The sequence below is a fragment of the Aythya ferina genome, assembly GCF_964211825.1.
Source record: "Aythya ferina genome assembly, chromosome: 12".
Taxonomy (NCBI): domain Eukaryota; kingdom Metazoa; phylum Chordata; class Aves; order Anseriformes; family Anatidae; genus Aythya; species Aythya ferina.
Window position 1 is genome coordinate 16300052 of NC_140308.1, and position 25433 is coordinate 16325484.

At 38.1% G+C, this 25433-nt stretch overlaps 1 long non-coding RNA gene across 2 annotated transcripts; it reads left to right on the forward strand.

Annotated features, from left to right (window-relative positions):
* Nucleotides 1–25189, forward strand: LOC311443323. Of its 2 annotated transcripts, none has more exons than XR_014697216.1 (7): nucleotides 1–99; nucleotides 9067–9133; nucleotides 13319–13580; nucleotides 15338–15401; nucleotides 20876–21042; nucleotides 21435–21641; nucleotides 23199–25189. It is a non-coding gene; the product is annotated as an uncharacterized lncRNA (long non-coding RNA). The 2 variants fall into 2 exon arrangements; XR_014697217.1 differs by lacking the exon at nucleotides 1–99 and adding an exon at nucleotides 6208–6243.
* The last annotated feature ends 244 nt before the right edge of the window (nucleotides 25190–25433 follow it).

The window sequence follows — 25433 nt, forward strand, 5'->3', positions numbered from 1 at the left end:
TTTCTTAAAATACGAGGATGCTTACCCAAACTATAGGGGAAAGCTAATAAATATTGTGTAAAGGGGCTGTTACCTGGAAACAAAGAAATCTGTGATGTGGTGAGTAGTTTTTCATCCACTTTGGGTGAAAGACATGAACTGACTGGTGTTCTCCTTCCCTTACTTGTACTTCTGGAAAGATCATGATAGGAGAATGTGAGTCATTAGTATGTTATATGAAAAAGCAGCTCAGTAGTATGCTCTCTTTTTGATGTAGACTTACTGAAAAACAAGACTTACTGTTAGGAAAATACTATCACATAGGCAGTGAAAGGTCTAAGAATACTTTTCCAGCCCCTAAATGATCAACTGTGTGTGTGTGTGTAAATGATTGCCAATGTAGAGCTTTTAGCCTGAAAAGTTTTGACAAAGGTGTTCTAACAACTTCCATGGAGCACTGCAAAGACAAATATTCTTCTTAATGTCTTTGTGGGATACAGATTGCTATTTGCTGAATGAAAATGAAAACATTTTTACTTGCACAGAACACAGAATTTCATCACATTCATATATCTTGAATAAGCTGTTGAAAAGGGTGATATTTACTGGAATTCAGAAAGAATTTTCTGGAGTTCTTATGGTGATAATAGGCCCTCTCTCTTTGATGCATCACTCAGCAGATGTCAGCACTGAAAACGAGGGCCTAAAATTTTGGCATGGAGATTTTGCTGTTATATTATTATTATTTTTTAGAATAATAAATAGTGTTTTTCTATTGAATCCAAGAAAGAAATTTGTGGAGTGTGTAGAATGTGATTCTGTAGAGGAACAATGTGTAGTAGTAAATAGCCAATGAATCATACTTCCCAAACAAAAAACAGCATATAAAAAAGATCAAGGTTTATTATGCCTCACTTACCATCAAAGAAAAATGTACTGGCAGATGCAATGTTAGCAAATTCATGGTGCACTGTTCACTGTTCCACAGCAGATGAATGGCTGTCATTGACAGACTGGTCAGACAGACTAGAACAAAATCACATTTATCTTCTGTAGATCAAGGATTCACCTGCTTTCATTTCCAAGAAAAGCATGAATGCTGGAATAAAGTTTTATTGGAAGTGACACACCTGCATTGTCAATAGCAGGCAAATGAGTAGTGGAGTGGCAGAAGGTAAACTAAAGTGTTTGTATTTAATATTTTGGAGATAAAAGGCACGGAATTCTTATGAGTCACTCATATTCTTAAGAGCAAGATTGAGCAAGTCTCACTGTTCTCTACCAAGTGATGAGGCCATATGATTTTTCAAAATTTACTTCATGGAACAAAATCTCTGAACTGCTCGCTGTATCTTGGGGTGTGTATCATGGACTCAGCAATATGACTGGAAAATCACTGTGAAGTCCTTCTTCCCTACCATCTTTTCTTTTTTTGTGTTGGATTAATATCAGGCATTTGTCTTTATTAGTATACCTGTATTCTTTTGGTGGATATTCTTCCATTTGGTTAAAATGTTCTTGAAAACCACAGCTTATCTTTGTATGTTGGAGACAAAGAACCTGCCCATATCAGTACAAAATATTTTTGTTTGTTTGTTTTTTCTTTCTCAGATTAAACTGTACCTTTTTAGTACAGTAGGAATACTATAGTAAAATATTAGTGTAACACTGGATATTGTGGACTTTCTCTTCCCATCTCTCAATTTTCTTGACATAAAGATACTCAGCCTACATAATGTACTGCTTCAGAGAAGATCAAAAACAAGATGATTTATAAAAATAAAAATCAGAGAGCTACATCTCTGTTATGGCTTAATTACAGAAAAAGTTTTGTTTGTTTGTTTGTTTTAAATCTTTGAGTTCCTGTTGTGCAGACTAACTCATCCAGTTCACATTGGTGCCTTTGTTTTACAATATTAAATGTAAACAAGGGTTGGAGAACTGAATCCAGTGAGTGCTCGAATGGATGTTCACCATATTTGTAGAAGAAAGAGGAAATAATTTAAATCTATTTGAAACAAGAAGGAAATAGGGTTGGTGGTTTTATAGATCTAGTTCTATCCAAAGATTTCCAATTCAAACAACAACTTACAGAACAAAACATTCTTTAAACAAATAACCATTTAAAAATAAAAAAATAATAATATAAAAAAAGGAAGTTAATATATGAGGGGAAAAGACTTTGTTTGCTGCCACGCTAACGAAAGTGCATGGCCTTGGCAATGAAGTTATTCAGTATACAAAGCAACTTTTCTGATGAGAGCTTGAATAAACAATAAGCTAATTGTGTTTCATTTGCAAATTATTAAATTAATGACAACCCTATTTAAACACCATGATTCTAATTTGTACTTATCTGATATAGTTCTTTCAGTATGGCCACATCCTTTCAATATGTGTTGTCACATCTCTGATAAAATGGGGATAAGAGTGATGACAAAACCAGAAACATCTGGGAAATGAGAGCAGAGAAGCTAAGTGTCAGATAGCAATCAATGGATCACTTAGGGCAATTATGCTTAGGAAGTGAAAGTAGTTCCTGTGATGCAATTTGCAAATGATCAGGCTGGTGAAGGGAGTCAGTGCTGCTTCCCTAAGGCTGTAAGGGAGATGTCTGTGCAGATGTCTGTCCCAGAAATGCCACACATTCAGGAGAAGCTGTCAACTCCCTGAGGTGCTACCCACTTGAGACGAGATAGAAGAGGGCACATGCCCTGTGGCAGTGCAATCCATTAGAACGATCTCTGTAAGCTATGCTGCAAAGAAATGAGCAAACTGGAACAGAAAGCAATGTGAATTGTAAACCTCAGAGCTCTCCTTCCAGTCACTTTAAGCTTCCTGGCTCACTCCAGCCTCAACACCTCTCCAGTGAGACATAACTTACTCTGTTTTGCCAGGTCTGTCTTTTCCCATTTGTCCAAGTTTACTTTTTTGTCATTTCAACTTAGCCTGTTCTCCTTCTATATGTTTTCTAGTGCAGTTAATTGAGTGATTTCACCCCCTTGCTTTCCAGATCATGTCAACTAATTGCTTTCCTGTATTTCTCCTGTCTCAGTTGGGCTAACGTTTCTCCTATGCAACAATTCAGCTTTATGCTCCCCTCCTCTCCATCCCCCCATTATTATTTATTGATGGATTGTACAAGACTTCACCAAGAACCTTGACTTATCTTAAAGACATTCAATAATTACACCTCACAATGAGTCTATGAAGGATGCAATTATGTTATCTATTTACCAGATGGCTAACCAGGAACAGACAGAAGTTAGGTAAATTGCCCTGGGTTAAAAGTTGGGGAAAGGCAGCACTGGGAATAGAATCCAGAGTCAGTTGAGTTTCTTTGCCAAAAGCTTGTAGTACTACAAAGTATATGTACCAGCTGTTGGCAAATCACTGTGCTGGCCCAGAATCGTCCTTCTCTAGCTTAGAGCATAAGATCTATTATTGAATAGGTTTTCAAGCTCTGGCCTTGCCCTTTTCTTTCCTGAAGGGACAATGGAAACATGAATTTGTGAACTTAAAATAAAAGCTTGTGTATGTTTTCAGGTCACTCCTGTGCTAGTTCTATAGATTATTAAGGTCTGTGCATACCTTGGTGTTTTATTCTGAAGTGTGTATTACCAGCAAAACTATATCAAGAAGAGAAGGTCATTGTCTGTCTGTCTGTCAATCTATCTATCTTGGTGTGAGCCAGTCAGACAGCCTGTCCATAGCATCAAAAAGCCAAGCTAGATTTGTTAGCTGTGCTACCATCTGGACTACATACTGAATTATCTGTCACCATTAAACAGATGAATCACACTTTGTAAATAGTGATTTTAAGTTTTTTTTTTTTTTTTTTCTCTAGAGTTACTTGTTTTGCAAGACTGGAAAATTCTTAAGCAGTCTTTGTAAGATTAGGTCTCTATGTCCATCCTATTATCACACATCTGAACCTGTTCAATATGCAGGGCATTGAACAGAAAACAACCTGTAGAATATTCCAGTTGAAGGGTTGCCAGCACATTTATGGAAGCATTGACATGGCTCTTTAACTATTTTCATGAAATGTTTTAAGCCTTCTGTGAGTAATTGTTGAACTGCAGACTCATAGTCATTGCATGATCAATTAATACACTGTGATCTTTAAATCTTATTTGATAGTAGACAATATTGACACTGTGAGTTAATCTACACATGATAATTCTTATGAAGTACTCATCCCTCTGCTGCAAGAGCTGCAGGCCAAAGCATGATCACTTCTGTAAGGTTGCTCCATCCATCACCAGGCATCATGTTCCATCTCTCATCATCCTGAAGTGCATCATACCTGTGAGGGAGAGCTGGTGTGCAAAATGTTTTCATTATTCAGTTATAACCATGAAAAAATGCCCTATGGTTGTTTCGCCTTCTGGTTTCTTGCGCCTGACCTGGGATATTTGTGGATTGCTTTCAGGTATGAACACCAAGGGCAGTAGACTCCAAGAGGTTGGCATCTGTAGCATACTGCCAAATCCCCAGAATTTGTGCTCAAGGCAGCACCTTGCAGTAGGGCTGGTTGTAGTACCTGCATAAACTCAGTGGGGTTGCAGAAGATCTTTTGGGGCCATTTGAGGTTTTGGCATGAGAAAGATTGAATGCTGCAAAGTAGATAGCCTTTTTATTTTGTGGAGGAAAAAAAAAAAAAAAGCCCATCCATATGAAATTGTGCTCATTACTGAGGAAAATAAATTCCTGTCTGTCAAGCAAATGGCCAGCCTTTAGAACTGGTTAGGCTTCCACATCAATTACTACGGAAAAACAACACCTGTGTACACTAATTATTTCTTTAATGGAAGGTTTTCGGATACAGGGTCAAATTCTCTACTTTCATCAATAGTATGCCAGAAAAATTCCATTGTTGTCAGTGGAATAACTCCTGATTTTCCCTGGTACGTGTTAGAGTAAATTAGGTGAACAGTATGTTATGGCACACAACAGGAATGTTGTGACAGTTTTAACTTGTAAATATATATTTTATATATTCTTACGTGATCAGTGTCCCTTTAAATACTGTTTGATTTAAATTGAGTAGTTTTGTTTCTTGTCTGTCTCATGTTTATTGACTTTTTACTATCCTTATTTCTGTCAAAAACATTTTGATGCTATAAATAAGAGAATAGATTAAATACATTCTTTGTGACAAGCAATGTGCACTGTACTCACTTCTTTCTTCTAGAAGATACATTATTCTTTTTATTATTTTGAATCTGTACGGTTCCATTATTCTGAAGATCAGTAGAAGTACATCTGAGACCCAGTTATGAAAAAAATAATGTCTGTGTATACACACACACACAAATATATATCCTGCTTGTGACAGATGTATGCCTGGACCTAAAAATATCCAGTCATACAAAGTACAATTTCAATAAAGTTGCAGACTTTATTTTCTTATTCTTTTTATTATTATTTTTTTTAATTTATGAAATGAACATATGCTGTGATGCAAAACCTTGAGCTATGAGATTGTATATGATTAATCGGATGAATCAGTTAGTCTTGAAGTTCTCCTTCTGGCTTAAACAGTAGGTGTAGGAGAACAAAACCTGAGAGGTCATCATGCGTTGGTTGTACCTCCCTGTGCCCAAGTACTTGGGGAGTTGTGTCCTAATTCCCACTGCAGCCAAGAATTCTACAACAAGTCTGATGTTCAGGCAGGGTTTGTTTGATTTACACAGATGTGGCCAAATCTTTTGCAGGTGTAAGCTGACTTGAGTGAAGCTGTGTCTGTCTGCATTAAAGGAAAGCTTCACCCGTGGTGTGTGTTGTACCCACTGTGCAGGGAGACTGGTGCTTTTTGAAAATCTGACCTTGTCACTCTCTGCAGTGCATGGTACAATGGGAATTCACTTTAAATAAAACTGAGACACACACAGGAGGAAATATCAAGGACGGTTAGGTTTACATTTTAGGTGCAGATAGCAGACGTTATATATTTTCAAGTTGCATATTTGCACAGAATACCATGTTAGGCCAGTGATTTGCAGGCAGGAGAAAGATTCTTTCTCTGTTAAGTGTCCCATAGCTTGCAGAAGTCCAGTGACTGTGAAGTCTAGTCCAATCTCAGGCAATTTTAGTTTGTATTTGTCTTCATTATTGAGCATGCTTCACGTTCTCTTCTTCAGCTCACTGCAGCTTCATTTTTCCACTTTATGTATCAGGAAACTGGATGAAGTCAGCTCAACTGGCAGCAGGATTTATTATTAAGTCAGAAATCATCTCACTCAGTAATCTGGAAAGATGGTGAGAATTTGTGGGTTTGGCATGATAGTCTTTTTAAATTTCTGTGGATTTCTGTTCTTATACATTTCCCTGCAGTATAGCATCTAGTTATGAACTTGCAACACGAGTGTCAAACTCCCCTCTAGTGGTTGCTCTACACAGAGGATAAACATTAATTTAGCTCGATGACAAGTATTTAACTCTGGACTGAATAAGATGACAGTTCGCATGAGATTCCGATGATTGCGCATGGCACATTTATTTAGTTATTTATTTTTTGCTTTCTCCCTCTTTTTAATTATTTAGTTACTTCACATGTTGAAATACTGTAATTAAAACATGAATCATTGTAAAAGCAAACAAACAAACAAAAACAAACAAACAAAAAGAACTGTGACACTATTCTCTGCAAAATGCAAATGTGCCACCTATTGGTGATGGCTTTGCACTTCTTGATCGCTCCTTCCAACAGGTCAGCAGCAATGTCACGACGAACAATGTCATTTGTGCCGCACGATACAATAGATCCACGCACAGCTCTGCACAGAGCTGTATTAAAACAGTACCAGTACTGCCATAATATAAAAGCAAGAATTGAGCAATAAGTGTGAAATAAAGAACTGAGTGTTAAAAATGTGCAAAGAATAGAGTGATTCATTAAGTGTCATTAAGATTAAAGAGTTCCATTTCTTGCTAACAGAGTTCTCAGCAGCAGATTGTGAAACCAGAAATATACTCTACAAGGCAGAAGTTTTTTGCTATGTGTGAAGAAGAAAGATATGGTGAACTTGTATGTTTCTCAGCCATCTGAGCTGTAAATTTGCACCTCTACAATCCTCTCAGAGAATCTGTTAATAACTTTTTGGAAGCCATTCTGCTAGAATCTTATAAGGCAGGAAGATTGGACCCTGCCTGCACAGGGTCTGTGTGTGGAAAGGAAAAAGCCTCAGGACATCTGACTTTGCAAACTCTTTTGTGAAGGTTTTATTCTCCTGTTTTCAAAAGGAGCCCTCATTCACCCTTTGTGTGTATTCAGTACAGTAGATTTGTTCATCGTGTTTTACACAGGTACCTCTGGTCTTCTGTAAGTGCCAGTAATTACATTTGTATGTGCGGAAGTGGAGGTTATATTTTAAAACTGTAGTTCTTCTAATTTAATTTTCTTATGGTTTACATAGCAGTTAACAATTTTGCCTGCTCACCAGGAAAGCATTAGATTACTGCTTGTGGTACAGTATCACCTTGACTTCATCTTATTTAGTAGAGAAAATTGTAGTGGTTATGTTAATAGTTTCCTCACCCTTATAAAAAAAAAAAAAAAAAAAGGCACATTTGTTGACGATTTTTGAAGCATGCTTTTGCTCATAATCTTGCTGCTTCCTTAGTGCTTAGCTTTGGTTGGTGTTTTTGTTGTTGTTTTTCTTTTGCATGGCTCAGCTTAGTGAAAGGACAGAGTCAACCCTGGCTGGCTGCAATAAGCTAAGCACTGGTGTGTGACATTAAATGTACACACGAGAATGTAAGATGTCAATGAAAACAAAACCAGGTTTGGAGAGATAAGGTAATAACAATAGCTAGCTTACTGCAGTCCTGGTTAAAATACACCATATTGCAATATTTGACTAATAGTTTAAAAGTATTGTTTTTCCTCAAATTTAAGATTTTCCAGAATAAGACAACAAGCCAGCAACCTAGATAAAACTTAGAATGAGGAACTAGAAAAGCACATTTGAAAATATGGGGTATGTTGTTAAACCCATAAAGATCATAAAGCAATAGCTGTGTCAGGTCCTCTTAAAAATAATATGCTTTCATCTTATGTCTTAATGTAAGACTGTCTTTTATAGCAGATGTTCTGGGAGCACTCCCTCCCTTACGCAATGACAGAAGCATACCAATGCTCCTAGAGAGGTTTACCTTTCAGAACTGACAAGTGTTAAAAGAAAAGAGGGGTGTGAACAGGTTTACAATCTACATCACAGATATGTGGGAAAGGGTTTTAAAATATACTGTGTAAGAGAGAGGAGAAAAATCAGACACATTAAATAAAATCTATATAAATAGTAACAGTGAAGTCATACAATGATCTTTAGCAAAATAAGCCCCACTAAAGCGGGCCATGAGCAGTGAGAGCCTGCTATTTCTTATGGGATGCAGTGATAAAGAAATTACATACTTATTTGAGAGGAACATAAATAAAGATTAATAGGTTAATGAGTTATTTTCCTTTCATTACTATACTATTGTACTTTATTATAATTGCTTTGCACTCATTTAATTAAATTTGAACTAGGGCCAACACAAGATAATTTGTTTTCCCTGTACTAAACAATGAGTATGCAGATTGGAAGTACTGAAGCAGTAATCAGCCCTCTGTTTGCAACACTTTTCTACTCTGAGTAGACATTATAATTGATAATTTGATTGTTGCAGCACTCCGTGCAATATATTTTAAAGCAACATTAACATAATGGAAATTATGTTGTGTGCCTAATCCGAGCTTTTTACTGTGTAAGTATATGAATCCCATTCTGTAATAAATTAGGGCACTATCCACTAAACGTTTGTACAACCTTTACGTGCCTCATTTTGGAATAGAGCTATCTGCTTCTAGTCTCCATTCAGTGCCTTCTCTATCAGGTTCTATCGCTTAAATTGTGCACAAAAAGAGCAAGAGTCACAACCTAAAACAGCTAAGCTTTTCAGTAAAACTAGATTTATTGACTTATATCTTTCATTAAAATTAAGTAGTTTTTGTATAGTTCCTTTATAATTCTTGTATTATTTTAAGGGAAGATGCTAGTCCAGTTCATTAGAATTTAATTTTCCATTGTCTCTTTCCAGCTGCTGAGAAACCTGGTAGCAATTGACCTAAATAGTGAAAAAATAATGGTGTGACTCAGCTATGGAGGTAGGACTTTTCAATGTCTGTAATGTAAGCAAAATTACTGCGGGCTTTCTTTTTTATATTTTTAAATATATAGGGGTCATATAAGAAAAAGAGTAGTATCATTTGTGTGTGATCTACCTAGAGGAAAAAAAAAAAAAGGCTGGGCTTTGTTTGACCTTCTCTTTATTCCAAGCATGTGCCCAACATGCAACGTGCCTTGCTTTCTGTTGCCACCAGTACCTGCTGAGGTGCTGAGGAGTTGGCTTCCATATGTCCTGACCAAATGAAGTCCTGAGGGCTGTGGGACAGTTTTGAGCAGCTGCGTGGGACCTCAGCAGTCACCAAGGTTACCTTGCCTTTCAAGTTTGGGTTGTGAAAAAGAAGTGGAAAAACAAAGTGAAGTGTGATGGATTATAAAACTCTGCCAACAGTGAACTTTGTTTTCTGACAAAATAAGAGTGGTTTTGCTTGCGTAAATGTTTGAGTCACCTCACTTAATATTTGCCTATTTACTTTTATGGACTGAAGTGTCCCTGTACTAAAAAAGCGAGTTGTGGGTTTGCAAAATAAATTCAACTTGTTTGAGAAAAGCGTTGTAGAGGAGAGTCCTTTAGGACTGAGTCTGCAAAGCCTCCTGTGATCTTCATTGTGCAAGGGATCCTGCTGAAAATAATCACATGATTAGTATTTGAGAGAAGATGTGCTGAGGTTAAATGCGCACGTTGGTCTGGATGGAGGATGCTGCCAGTGAGCATGGGGTGGTCCAGGCTGCCTGCAGAGGCAGGAGACATGATGATAGGCTTGACTTGAGGAGATTTCTAGGATCCACACAGGCTGCTTGAGCCATTTGCTTAGGAGAACGGCTGGTTTACACCTGAAGCAGAGCAGCAGAAGAGAAATCCAAGTTAGAAGACCAAAAGCCTATGGGTGGGTTTCTTTCACACAGATAGGAGCAGAAAGCAGAGGACTAACCAAAAAGTTATTTATAAAGGTTGCAATTGTCCTCAGTGAGGTTCAGTATTGCAATAAAGGCTGGTGCATCTCAGTCACTTATGAGTTTCCCAATAACAGACTTTGCCCGAGTGAGAAGACATGAAGATGGGGCATCATTCAGCCTTCCTCTTGGGGAGCAGTGTTTTTTTTGTTTGTTTGTTTTTGTACTACCTTGGAATTAGCTACAGTGGGTTATGTCTTCAGAAAAACTAATTTATATGCCTCAAGTAGAAAGTGGATCTTAAGTGCTCTCTCTTTTTATACAGAGCCACTGCTATCAGCCCACAAGGCAAATCTAGGGAGGTTTCTGTTTTCCATTTATCGTACTTTTCAATTGATTGGTCAGTGGTGTGTATCCTTTTTCAGTTTCCTTATTCCCTCTCTTTCAGACTTGGAATATCACTGCCTGAAATCCTGAGGGTAACATTATAGATTTCTTTTTCTTTCACACAGAGAACTTTAAACACACAACATACCTGAATTGCCATTCCATCTGGCTTTAATTCAGTCTGGGTGTGTAGCCCAAATCACAAATTGAACACTGTAATATTGCTTCTTTACGCAATTTAAAAGGATACACTAAAAAGGAAACAATCCTCATCATAGATGTGCATAATAAATATAGCATGACAAGAGATGTAAGAATGTGAAAATATATTGATATAAGGTGTTACAAGCAAGTTAGATTTATAATTAAAAATTGCGTGAAGAAAGAAACTATATAAAGCAAGAGTATGGCAAGGTATATATGGGAAAATAAAATTGGAGTATTCAAATACAAAGTTTTGTAGCTGGAGAATTATACCTGGTATACCAAAGATATTTATTTGGGATAAATAAAAGAGCAGTTGAGACTGTTGAAGTGCATGTATCAATCATCTGTAAAATAAAGCTGGTTGGGAAGATTGAAAGATTAGAGAACAAAGTGAAGGGTGTAAGCAAAAAGGTACAAAATAAGTCTGTGCAAAGGGGTAGGATAAAAGATTTTCTGAATACAAAAAGAAACAAGGTCAACAGAGAAAGCAGCAGAGTTTCAAACATAACAAAGGTAACTTACAGAAATGTATTTCAGATGTTAAACATTTTGACTCAGTTTTCTCAATGAAGATAAGGATAATACAAATAAAGGAGACACAGAAACAGAAAAAAAAAAGGAGTTATTGTAGTTTCTGAATACTGACAAAATCCAGGACATTAAAAGATCAACTCAGATTTCTGGGAGAAGTTAAAACATGCAGGGGGAGACGTGAAGATGCTGAGCATGTCATGGGAAACAGTGGCTTGCTGGAAATGCCTGATGACTTGAAATATAGTTGAAGTCTTCTAATTCTTGGCAGATTTTAAGTCATGACGTGTTTCATATAGTCTGTGGTTACAAGAGCATAGTTATGCCTCCTCAGTTTTGGACGAAGCAGTTTCCATTATCCTTGTGCACTATGTTCTTTTTCCTAGTTTGTTGTAGAGAGAAGGGCACAAAAATGGGACTGAGTTACGGCTGGTGCAGAGGTGTATTGAGGGAGAGGACACATCCTCATTGCTTCTAAGTGGAATACTTAATGACAAATTTAACAAGTCAAGCAGTCCAAAAGGAGAAAGATTCTGCCAAACAAGATCACCCAGTGCTTTGTTAGTGCTCATAGTGTTGTGTTCATTGCATTCATTGTGCCATACATAATCTAGCCCATATTCTTCCATTGTAAAAAAAAATAAAAAAAAATCAGACATATGGAATTTCTGTACAGGCAATTTTGGATTGTATAAACTGTTTACTGATTTATATCCTATGACCCCGTACAGTTTTCCATATAGTCGATATATGTTAATCTTCCCTAAGAAAGAACACAAAGATATGTACAATTACTTTTTTTTTTTTTTTGAGTAATTTTCAGAAGCTGAAAGAAGACACACTGAACAGTACTTTAGAGGACAGAAAAGACCATGACCTCACAATTAAGTAAAGAAAGTATAAAATATGTTTTCGGAGACCAGGCAAACCAACTGGCAGATGTAAGGCTGAATAATTCTCAACAACAATAAAAACAAATAATGTAGAATCAGGGCAAATCATGAAATGCAAATAAAGAGGCTTCACCTCTTTTGTAGTTTGTTATCAGTGAGAAATGACAGTATTGTGATAATACTGAAGAGACCAGTCTCCTATTCTAGTTGTTAAAATATAAAAATAATAAATCGTACAAACAGCCAAGGTTCAAAACTGGTACTAGTATGATGCAAGGGCAGAGAGACCTTTGTTGTTTGTTGAAGTTAGAGAAAGCAGGTCTGTAAATTAAGAGGTCGTCTCATTGAGCCAAAGATAATTCTGAAAGGAACTGGCAGAATAAATGCTACTAGGCTACTTGAACTCTTCTGAGATGCAAGAACAAGGGAGTGTGAACTAAGAAATGTCTGTCAAAAATATTTATTTGGAATTTCTTACACAAACAGGGAACAAGTACAGATATAAAATAATTCACTAATGACAGCAAGAGGAAGAAATAATTGAAGCAATACTTTAAAGGTTTAAGGTACCTACATTTTAAATATAATGACTTTTAACATTTGCAGTTCCAGTGAGCTGTTATCTTTGTAAAAAATTATGCATGTATATATGTATTTGCAGTACAGCTCTATTTTAAGAATTAGTAAAAGAAGGGAGAACAACTTTGGGATAGGGATTTTAATTTAAAGGTGGTCATAATTCTGGATTTTGGACATTTTCCTGCCACAAATTCACTAGCCACACAAACGTGTTGCATGGAAAGAGGGAGTAAAAATGGCTTTTTGCATCTACTATCTACCCTGCTTGAAAACATTTATAGCAAAAGGGATTACGTGATGTCTGGGTCATCAGATTATTTATTTGTTCTTTTTAAATTTGAAGTCACACGTCTGTGCATACAAGTACACAAATGCACACACCCACTAAAACACAACCCAGGAATTTGCCTGTTGTACCTCTGAGGAAAAATGTGCAAGCACTTCAGAGAGGGGTGCTTCCTGAGAGCCGCCCTGTTTAACACTTTGCTTCAGCTGTTGTTCTCTTTGGTAGCACAGTCCTTACTGGAAAAGTACTGACTGACATTTGAAATAAAAAGGGAGACATATGTTAATCATATAAAAGCAACAGACAAACTCCTGTTTAAATGACAAAATGGAGAATTCTGTCTGTATTTGCCACAGACTGATATGTGTGGTATTTGTTGTTACACTCAGGAGACGCTCAGAAGCCCAGATGAAGCAATAGCATCTTGCCTGGCAATGGGAGCCTTTCCACCACACTGACAATGGATCATCAGATTCAGTTTATTAGAAATCTTGCTTTTGAATAACTGAAGCTCAGGTATCGTGGAAGACCGCTTCTGTTCATCCAAAGACGAACGTTGGCATAGAAGCTGTCAGCAGAGGTCCCTACGGTCTGCTGAAACCTGCATCTTCCATTTTTCTTGTCCTTGAGGATATGAAGATGGGCAAAAATGTAAGTTAATAGCAAATTACAAAACAAACTGAAGAGTGGAGAGTGGCATGTTGTTGTAAAGATGAATTAATATTGAATTGTTTTACATTGATGTAGTTTGGAGCGATGATTACTGTTGGTTTTAAATGTTAGAGGGAGGGGCATCCAGTACTCAGGACCTGTGCTTCTAGTATGTTTGCCTGAAAAATGAAATAAATGTGCATAACCCTAGAAAACAAAACAAAATGAAAAACATAGACTCAAAGCCATTCCTGAAGCATGCGTGGTCTGGGTTCTGCTCCACTAAACTCAAAGAAAAGATAGGGTTCTCCCTCCTCTTGCTTCTCAGGCAAAGTGGGCCCCAAATTGGTTCAAATCCTGGGAATCCAGCCTGAAGAACTAAATATTCCTGAAAAAAAGGGGTATGCTGCCTACAGTACAGTGCTATCCCAGGGGCTGCCGCTTGTACAGGCACATCCAAGCTGGCTTTAAATTAGGTTGCTCAGCCAGTAATGTAGCCACAGCAGCACAGAGCCAGTACAGGGCAAGCTGTTTACCCAGTTTTTCAGCCATGGAACAACATTCACATCAGTGAATGCAGCGAAGACATACCCAGAATAAGAATGTGATTTATTCTTTCAATGTGAGAAGCAGCTATATGTTCAACAAAGGCTTTCCTGAGACTAATGGCCAAAGTAGGCCCCAGTGCAGCTCCTCTATAGAACGAGAAGAAAGGATTGTTTGTTGAGGCCCAACTGTCCCCAAAAAATAGTCTGCTTAGTGGATTCCGTCATGTATGAGTTCTCTGCTCGCTTCATTGTCAAGGGTGTTTCCGCAAGTTTGCCATGCACAGCATAACTGGGGAATTTACTATAGCAGTAGCTGATAGAGCACATAATTCAAAGTCCTGTCACATCTTGAAAAGAACAGATGACTACTATAAACCAGTTTAATATATATAAGATATTGTTTACCGATAGAATACACTACAATGTGATTTTCTGTAAAACCTCTCCTTCTCAAGGAATGGCAAAGCATTTAATGAAGGAGTGAGTTAAAGTTGTGGTTGTTCAGGCCACAGCATGGCTGGTTTAGCGTTTCAATGCAAAAATCATTGTGTGCTCAGCAGTGGCTGTGGCTGATAAGGGCCATCGTGCTGAGCCAGGGGACACTGGCCCTGACACTGTCTTTGTCCTCTTGGACTGTTCGTGGTATTGCTTACCCTCTGCTTTGATGGGAACCAGAGAAAAGAAGGAAATTTGTTAATTCTTAGCATTTCCCTAATACTAGTGGTGGTAACTTTGTTAGTATAGCACCTTTAATGCTTAATTGCAAGGGCAGAAATCGGCTGAGCCCCGGTTTCTATGTAGGAACTCTGTTCTCCAGAACTATTTTCTTGGTCAACATGTGCCTCCTGTATGTTTGTGAAACACGTATGTGCTCTCCTGCTCCAGTGCAGGATGCTACCTTTCCTGTGTGTATTTGAAGCAAAGAAGTGGTAATAGTACGCAATGTTTTTCTTGGGGGACCTGACTTCAGACAAATTTGAAAGGCATTTATGCATCTAATTCATGCAAACTAATGCTCCTGAAAATTGCTGCTTTTTAAACCAAGTTTATAATATCACTCATTTTGGACGCTAATCATTTCCAACCATTTGGAATGCTGTTTTTATTTGCATATCTCCATGTATGCATGCTGATCATGACTAGCATTGATTCTTGGATGTAATACTGCTGTGTTCTTTGCCTGCCTTAATATTCAGTTTACTGTTACAGAAAAGCCAGACCACTCTTCCGAGCAATGAGGTGTGTCTCACCGATGTAATGCAAGGACATTCAAGTAAGTGGTGCAGAGCAAGAGCTGTGCTTGCACAACCAGCTTGCATGTCTGAACTGCACATTTAACATGGTTTTGGTGCTTGCACAATCTGCAGTGTGCTTGTCTGCGGGTGTAGGATGGGAGTAATTTGTCTAAAATAAGGGTGATCAGCTGAAGAAGGCAGCACAAATCTGGGAAGCTTGCAGAAGAGAAAAAATGCATGTACTGTTGTATTGGGTGAAGCCTGGTTCTAAAGCACAGGCAAGAGCATAGCCCAGTGCAAAAAGGGGTAGAGCTGCTGAGCCAGATCACACTGCTTATGTGTAACATGGAAAATGACTTTGCTCTCTTCTACTGCCTGCCATCTCTAAATAGCCCATGCAAGTTTTCCACTAGTGTGGAAACTTTATTTAGTTGGACTAACATTGTTATTCTTCTGTCTGTAAATAATATCAAGGTGGCACTGAAGTTATTGGGTTTAGCCTTTGGGATCTATGTGGCTTGAAAATAATGGAAATCGCTTTTTTTCCTGTGCTGCTGGTATCAGGGACACTCAAATCACTCTCCTTAGCCTGTGATAGACTGGATAGTTTTTTTAAGACTCTGGGAGACTGAACCACTGCGGTGTGGGTTCAGCAAAGCCTACCTAAGCCTGGCTGAGCAGATGCACAGCCTTGCATGTGGCAGGCAGTGTGGCAGAGTATCTGTGTGCATTTAGCCACGGGATGTCCCTGTAAGGGCAGCTTGGCTTTCTGTTGGCAGCATGTTGTAGGGAGGTGAATGTTGGGTTTCAAATGGAGGTGGCTGGAGGCAGAGTTTCAGTCCAGAATGCTCTGCAGCTTCTTGTAGTTGCTATGGTCTTAGTGAATTATTAATTAGTGCAGTATCAGTTTTCTGGTAATTGTTTAAATACAAACTAAAAAAAAAAAAAAGAAAATGCTCCATTCTGCTTTTTCTAACGCTTCTACTCACTGATCTTTCAGGCAGTTTGCAGGTATCGTGGAGCTTTGTCTTGAACAAATACATAACAATATAGTATTTACAATATTCTTTTACTCGTTTAAATCATCATATATTGAGGTTGTAATAAAACAAATGTGGGGGAGCTAATAGACTTCTGTTAAGAGCCCTGAATTTGTTCTGCCAGGAATGAAATGCTTTTTAAGCTCAACTTCCACAAATGCTTCAATGAGTAAGTTTGAGGACAGATACTAAACATGTAAATTTAAAGCTGCTTGTTGGAGAATATTCATCTAGAGTTTATTCTGAATGGCTAAATGTGAGACTTCGCAGAAGTCAGTCGTTTCCACTTATCCCTCACAAAGAGGAGGTGACTACTGAAGTCATTAAAAGCCAACAAAAGGAACCCAATCTAGGCTTTTCACGATAGACAGTCATATGAATATTCACAATTTATAGGTCAACAAGGTCTCATACCTTCAGCACGAGTCACGTTAATGGATCCCCAGCTTTGCTCTCACCATCCTTGTGCACGTGTGCTGGTGGCTGGGACAGAGCCACAGCCCTGCTCCACTTGCAGGCCCACATGTGCTAGCCCATGAGGTGGGGGCTCCAGGCTCCACAAACCAGAATTTCTCCTGGCTTTCACCAGCTCTCAGGGTTGGTGTGCAGGTTCTCTTCCTCCTCCTGGTTTGCCACGCAGGGCCTCACAGGTCAGGGTTTAGAAATGTGAGTGGTCTGGTTTCGATCCATGGGGGCAGATCCAGGTTTATTGAGGAGACCATACTTGTAAGTGCTCTGATGCAATCAAACGTTTGTGCATATCCCTACCTTCAGCCATGTGGGCCATTTAGTTTTAATAATCCATACATTTAAAAAAAACACAAGCTGTTCATGACGCTTCGTGAGCACAAAGTGAGGCAGTGTTCATCAACTATTTTTCTGCTGGAAACTATTCATTTAGGTCAACCTTTTACTGTAAAAGTATGGGAACAGGCGAGCTGCTGAATCAGTACAGGTGTGGAGTTGCTCCATGGCATACGGAGCCCCTCCTGTGTAGTCCAGGGGAATGGCTGGGAGGAAATGAGCTGCTCCATCCTTGCAGCACGGAGTCCACATTAACATGCTCCCATTGCTGGCCTGGTGGAAGAGACTGGCCTCACTGTACCTCTCTGACATTTTTGCCTGCCTTCCCTGTGCTGTCCCATGACACCAGCAGCCCTCGGTGCTGCCCTGTGGGTACTGCAGGTGGAGCTGCCCTCCTCAGCCCCCTGCCCCACGCACTTCGCTGGGAGCAGAAGGGACATTTGTAGAGCTGAGGTCCTAATTGGCATGAAGGGTCTTGCAGCGTGCGTCAGCAGCTGGATGGATGTCATGGAAAGTGAGAAAAGGGGGGAAAAAAAAAAGGCAAACAAGTTTTGGAAAAATCCTTGTCAAACAATACCTGTTGTGGGCACTGCTTTCAGTGAGATGCAAATGCGTTATCCTTTCATTTCTGCAATGGTTCTGAGTTGCATCATTAATAACAGACTTGTTTTAGAGAGTGACAAGATGGGAACCAGCACTATAATTACACACTGTTCTTTTTGCGAGGACTGCCACAAAAACAACTGTATGTTCTCATTACCTCCAAAGACAAGCAGTGAAACAAATTTCTAACACCTTGCCCTCCATTACAGCTGGACACTGTTCCACAATGACATGAATCATTCAAAAGTGAAAATGTAGCCCATAGAAATGTTATTCAGTAGACTTTGTACAAAAGAAGGTATTTCTGCTTGCCTAATCAAAGGATAATGTTTTTTTTTTTTTTTCCTGTAGTAGTTGTGGAAGTACATTACTTTTTTCTCAAGTCAGATCATCATAGCACAAAGGTTTTACAACGGAAAAATGCTTCCTTGTCTTGGAATTGGGTAATTAAATGCTTTTTTCCTGACCACTTCACTGAACACCGAAGAAGACATTTTCCATGTCTCTTTAGTACCTGGAATTCCATTTTTTTTTCCAGTGGAAAAGCCGTAATATAGTGAACTAACACACACACGACTTACCTGTGCTCTTTAAATAAAGCAGTGATAATCTTTATCATCGCACTCTTGACTTTGTTTCAACATGCTTTTTAATGCAAATTTCCTAATCTAACTTGTAAAACATTTAATATTTAGAATATACTCCTTTAAAATCCATCAAAAGAGGCAAAGCTGCATAACAATGCCTGGTGCTGGCGCATTGTGAGCCTGCTACAAAGGAATGAGGTGATTCTTTCTTTCAGGTCAGAAGGTCAGGCTTCACTGCATTAATTTTGCTGAGTCTCTTTGTTATTTATAACAAACAAGGTCATTTATTTTCATTTCCTTGTTTCTAATTGCATGCATCTCCTTTGGAGTATGAACTCAGTAAACAGGTGGCTGAAATGCTGGGGAAAATGCTTGAAGCTGTTCCAGAAAAAAGGGCATGTCCCACACTGGTAAAGCAATTTGATGAGTTAGAGATTTAGTCATAGCAGGATGTGCACCTGCTTGAAAGCAAACACGCTTCTCTTTGGCACACACAGATACATGCAAATTAAAAGAGATTATTTCACTCTGAATAGTGGGTTGATATTTGATCAAATTTAACATTGTATATTTTAAATAAAGCCTTGGTGTATATTAGTGAAACACAATCTCTTTTCAGCCGCTTTTGATTTTTTTCCACTTCTCTTTGATGAGTATTACAAATGAATGATATTTCTTCACTAGCTGAGCCTACAAAAAGAGTACGTCTCCAGAGGAGAACTTTATCAGAGAATCTTTATGATGAGAACTAACTCTGTGCACTGAAAAACGGAATAATGAAAAGCTGCGATGTTTGACTGACAAGGAATAAACCAGACCTTAAATTTTTAATTCTAAAATGAATTCCCACAAATTAAAGGGCATTCTACTGGTGTGAAAGTAATATGTCTTTTTAATCCAGTAAGAGCTACGTTTCCCAAACAGAAACCCTAAATATATTCACGGGCAGCTTTTGCATAGGTAGTTACTGATTTGGCATTAGAAAATACAGGCCCTGTAGAGATAAACTTGTGCTGCTTTGTCCTGAAAGATGAGATAGATTATGGACTACCTTGATTTCAGTGGCAGTTGAGAATATAGCAGGAAGCAGTAATTGTCTGGCATGACTGAGCTTTTGTTGGTGGTAGTTGAAAATGGGACCAGGGCTGAATCCACAAGGGAAACAGAGGGAGCTTTTTTAGCAAGATCTGTTTCCCCAGAGAAGGGGGGACACTGTGCCCAATGTCCATAGGCTCTGCACAGAGCTCTGGGGCTTAAGAAACTCCCCCTGAGGAAGGGAAAAATGTGGGAGGAAAGCTGGAGAGGTGGACGTGCCACTCCACAGGACAATTGTTTTGTCCATTTTGCAAGATTGGGCATTGGGGGGGGTGGGGGGGGGGGAGTTTGGAGGAGGCTCTGCAAGGTCACGAATCCCCCTGCTCTCCCTGTCATTTGTCTGCAGATTATTTCCTAAGAGTGGGGCAGGGAAGGCAATTTGGTTGTAAGGATTATGCTAGAGCTTTCATTGTTTAGGATGCATACTGTAGCCTTTCTATGAGAAGATTACTGTCCCAGGCTTCTCTTTCCATGCATATGAAAATACACTTTGTAATTTCAGGGAGAAAATGTCTTTAAAAGGTACGTTGAAGGAAGAAAAATATTTTGTATCTCTAAAAACAGATAAAAATCCCAAACCTTTCTTTGAGCAAAATATTTGTTTTTTTGAATGTAATTATAAATGTCATTGTACATTCTTCCTGACTTAGATGCTTATCTTGAAGAGTTCAGTGAAAATAAATTGTTTTCATGAAAGCAGAGAAGCCATTTGATAAACACTCTGTCTCAGAAAATTGTTCCTGAAGCAGAGGTCGTTCTCTCACTTTAGAAGAAAGAGAATATGTTTTAGAAAACAAGCAAGGCAGCAGAAATAAAAATTTTTTGTTTCAGTCAATTCATTTTAAAAAGCAATGTGTAAATCACATGGAAAATTCCGCATTGATTATTTCGACTGCTGTAGAACCCTGGAATAAATGGAGTTGAAATGGACTTATATTAAAGAACATTGTATTCAGCACCAAGTTGGAGTGTTATTTTAGTACTCCTTTGTAGATTTGGTTTTGTGATCAGATCTTTTATTAAATATTATTCATTCATGGCAATGAGGGCTGATTCTTTAAGAATCAGGTTGGTACACAGCATTTATGAGCTTGGGGAAATAGTCTAAAGAACTGGATGAAATCTGTTTTTCAGCCTTTGACTGCTGAAAACCTCATCCATGGAAGCATCAAAAAAGGGAGTTCAGCTCTGTAAACTGAGCTTAAGTCTCCTGAATAAAAGCATAGCAGTTCTTTTTGGAGATGATGGTGCGGTCCCTAGATCATACTTGTAGGAATCTGTTTGTTAATTTTTAATCTGATGAATTTATGTATGTGTCTATCATTAAGTCCCAAACTCTATTGTACAAGTACTTACAAAAATGTTTTATTTTCTAATTCTCAGCTAGAATCATGCTGCTGTAAATACTGGAGTTACTAATGCACTCTCAGAACACTACATTAATTAGGAGACCTGGAGGACAACTTACAAGTCCTTTGAAAGACTAGTTCCAGTTATTGTATGGATCTGATCCATGCCAGGAAAGCTGTATGTCTGCAGTCCTATCAAATGTAGGTAAATGTTTGTATATCTTCACATGTTCTCTAGCACTGGTCACTAATTACACGTAATTACTAATTACGTGTGCTGGTGAAAGGTGACGTGAATATCATGATAAGGCAGTGTCACATTAGAAAGGGACATGAGATCAGCAGCCTTACATTTGTTACTTCTTCCTACAACACAGGAAGGAAATAATTATATATTATTGGGGCAGGAAATAATTATGGGGAGAACGAGATGATAGCAAATGGCCATTCCTGCCTAAAAAAAGTCCATGAGACATGTCATCCCTCTCTTTCCTAACAATGTTGGGGCTCAGGGGCTCAGCATCTCACAGCACCTTGTTTTTATCTGCAGAACTCCCTACTTGCCTTTTAACATAATGACTTTTATTTTTAAGGAATGACCTCACCTTTTATGCTGAATCTGAGCAGTGTCTCATCGAGTCCTTCAGTGGCTTCTAAGTGATGACCAAAAGCCCAACTCTTCCCCACCTATCAGCAAAAGATGCGAAATGTGGTCACTGAGAGTATATGCACCTGCTTCCAGGAGACAACCAGGGCACAAGCTTCTCACATCTCCCCAGGGTCCATGCAGGATCTTAAGGGTAAGTTTGCCCTCTTTTGGGGGCTATTGTATGGGAGTTATAGTATTTTTGCATCGAACCCACAAAAACACCAAAAGCTGTTTTCTCAGTTGTTCCAGGCACTCCAGCATCCTTGTTTAGTTGCTTTATAATGAAATGTGTACACCTGAAAATATATTTTGGGTCATATGCTGTATTTTTCAACTAATTACCTAATAGAACATTGGATGAAATTAAAACTGAAAAATATGTATGAGCAAATCTGGTGCAGAGACAAGGATTAAATGTAACCTTTGTCATTGGGAAATACTGTTCCCAGTATCTCACCAAGACTTTTCAGATAAGTTTCATTAAAATAATTCTTTCAGTAATTAGATTTGGTTCTACTGTCAAATGAAAGTTTCTGTCTGACAAATTCCTTTAGATTAATGCAGAAATTCAAAGAAGAATTTGAGTTGCTTTTGATGAGCATCTATATTTTTCTGTTGATGTTGTACTCGTATATTCCCGTTATAAAGTGGATGCCAGAAGCTTTTTTTCCCCTCTTTTAATAAATCTTTTAGTTTAAATTCAAAAAGTATATGAACGTGAAGTTGGCCAGAGGGGAAAAAAGAAACCAAACCACCCTCCCTCCCCTCCAAAAAAAAAAAAAAAAAAACCACAACAAAATAATAATACTAATAAAAAAACAACACACACACACACACAAAAAAAAAAAAAAAAAAAAAGAGAGACACATACCAACAGCTTGATATCAACAGGTGATACAAATGAAAAACATACATACAGAACCATCTCTAACCATTTTTTTCCATTTTGCTTAAAAGTGGTATCCCAAAAAGAAAGAAATATTTTGCAGCATTCTCTTAGTTTCAGTTAAAGCTTTTATTTTTTAATGCTTATTCTAGAAATTACACTGTTTCTGCCATTGTAGTCTTAATTTTTATATTACTGGACAGTTCCTTTTCTGTTTTCAGTACTGCAATCAGTTTGTTTTTCAACGTGGTCTTTATCTCACAATAGCTGTATACTAGTATGTCAGGATACTGTAGCTCTGCAGTCAATAGCAACAGGATATTCATGCTGCCAAAAAGTAATCCTATATTATCCATTACACACAGGTTATTTTGGAGGGTTGAGGAATACTTTCTTTAAAGCGACAGAAGCCTTTTTGCTTTTGCACTTCAGCAGCATTAGTGTTTGTCCTTGCTCTGTAAATGGCTAATAAATTTAAATACTTATTTTTCTGTTAGAATAAGGTTAAATTTGTTAGATATGAGTTGAGGTGGTAAAATACTTAAGGTAAAATGAGACTTCAGTAATGCACAGAAATATCAAATCAGGTACATGTAGATGTCTGAAAAGCTTAATCATTTTGTTTTTCCCTTTTTCATAAAGTCCTGTGTTTCCTGACTTGGGCCCAAAAGAAATCAAATTTTCACAAACCAAGAACTTTCATTTTTGATTTCTTTTTTTTTCCTGCAGCACTCCATGTTTGTATTGTTAAAAAATAATTTGTATTTTTAAGGAATGACTATAAAAATAGATTTTTCTTTGTTATTATTCTTTGATCTATAGTTTTCTAGCTGTGGCAACTGAGACAAAGAGAAGGTAAACGATCAGCTGGCAGACAAGTATGAAACTCCAGCTTCCCAGATTACTTGGCTGCTCCCATCTGCTGGCTGACATTCTTTCCTTTACTGCAGGAAACATGGTCAGTGACTAATAAGTATTTATTGATCTCTGCTGGAGATACTTGCTGAGAAATGTAGATATCAATGAATATTTGATCTGAATTAATGCTAACAACAACAGTTTTTCCTTTATTGCCTCATTTATGTAGAACATTCATGCCTGCATGATCACTTGTAAACAGTAGCTGACCCTACAATCTGAGGAGAAGGGTATATCAGTGGGATAAACTCTAATGAATTAAAATGCATTGCACTATTTCTTAGCCAAAAGTTACCATTGTAGTTGTTGTTTGAGGGGCAAGTCAAAAATATTATTGATTCTCAGCAGCTGTACTTGATAAGTAGAATATAGGTCTAATTCAAAGCCCATTGCAATCAATTAAAGGGACTTCCTATTGATTGTAGGAGGCTTTAGATTCTTTTCTAAACCAGACCTGCTTGCTGCTCTATCTCTTTCTCCTTCTGTGTTCCATTCTTTTTGTTTCGTGCTCTTTCATTCTCCACAGCTGTCTCTGGTGGGAAGGAACCAAGGCAGTGTTCCTTAGGAGGTGGTAACATTAAGGATGCTGTGCTCTCCCACCTCATCTTGTTCCTCCCAGTTCTCCGAGGAGCCATCAGATGTGGAGCCTGCACCCTGAAAATGAGTGGTGGTGCTTTATTTGTGTTGATTCCTCTGACTGAAGGATCTCAGTCTAACCTTTGTTCATCCCACCACCTCTCCCCTTATTCCTCATTTTTCTGTCCCCTCTCATGTTTGTTGTCTGTGTCTGCCAGCGTTACTACTACTGGTTGCTGCTATACTAGTACTCGTGGCACACTTCAGGGGCTATCTGAATGTTTGGATGTAAGGGTGCTGGTGTGTCTGCTCTTCTCTCTAGGGTTACTTCCCAGCTCTGCTGTTTGGAGGAGTAAATCTCATCCCAGTGCTTTTGGCTTCTCTGTAGTAAAAAGAAAGAAAATATTACTGAGTCTGTGGTGCTGTATCTGTATTACATCCTGGGAGCCTGACACAGGGTTTGCAAAGTAGTTTGCAGAGGTTTTAAGGGTAATAGCTGAAGATCACTGGATAAAGCAATTCAACCATAACCATTGAACACATTCCCTTCCTATGTCCTGGTCCTTAGAAAAGGACATGCCAGGCCTGTATGGAAATCAGCAAGACCTGAAATGTTGGTATTTACCTATGCAAGTTGAAAGGTTTCTGGGCAGCAGTGAGAATTTGTGCATGCACATTTTCAAGTTTGTATATGACTGATTCACTCCAATACAATTTCTGCTCTTACATCAGAAAAGCAGCTTGAGTGTTCTTAATGGCTTTTAAAATTGAATTGTGATGATGACTCAGAAGAGAGTATAGCTGAAGATGGAACAAAGTCACAGTTTGTGTGTTACTGCCTGAATCATAATTGTTGGCATTAGTAGGCATACATTCAAATCTTTATGGAACAGAGCTTTTCAAAAAGTTTCTTCAAAATCAAGGCTACCAAGGAAACTATTGGAATACTGCATGTATAGTAGGTAGGTGCTTACTTTTATTAAATCAACAGAAAAGAAGGGAATACTTAAAGTTGAAAATACTTCATTCTTCCAACTGCCCTGAAAGAAAAAACAAAAGTAGAATTCCAAAGCCATAGTTTTATTGAAAGATCTGCAAGTGAATAGCTTGAGAGAAGAAATTGTTGGATTCCTTTCAAGTGATATGTACAGAAAGATATACATTCTTTGGCTCCTATTCCATCTTTAATGTACTCCTGAGATAAATACATTGTTATTAACAACCAGATTTGACGTCATGTATATGGATTTAAAGTGTAGCAGAGATTACTCAAGTTTACTGATTTAATAAACTACGTTGAAGAGGTTTCAAGAAAAGCAAACACGCTTGCCTGATTTTTTAGATTGTAAAATTCCCTCTGGTGCATTATCACATCGAACACAATATTTTGTTTAAAAAGAAAAAAACAAATTAGCACATATATCCCAGTTTCACTTCTGTTCCTTCTCAAATCACTCTTTAATTTCACTGCAGTCTTATTACTTTTGTGAAAGACTGAATTTTGGCACTTGGCAGAGATCTCAATTATGGTCAGGAGAAGGAATTTTTTTTTAGTTGGAAAAA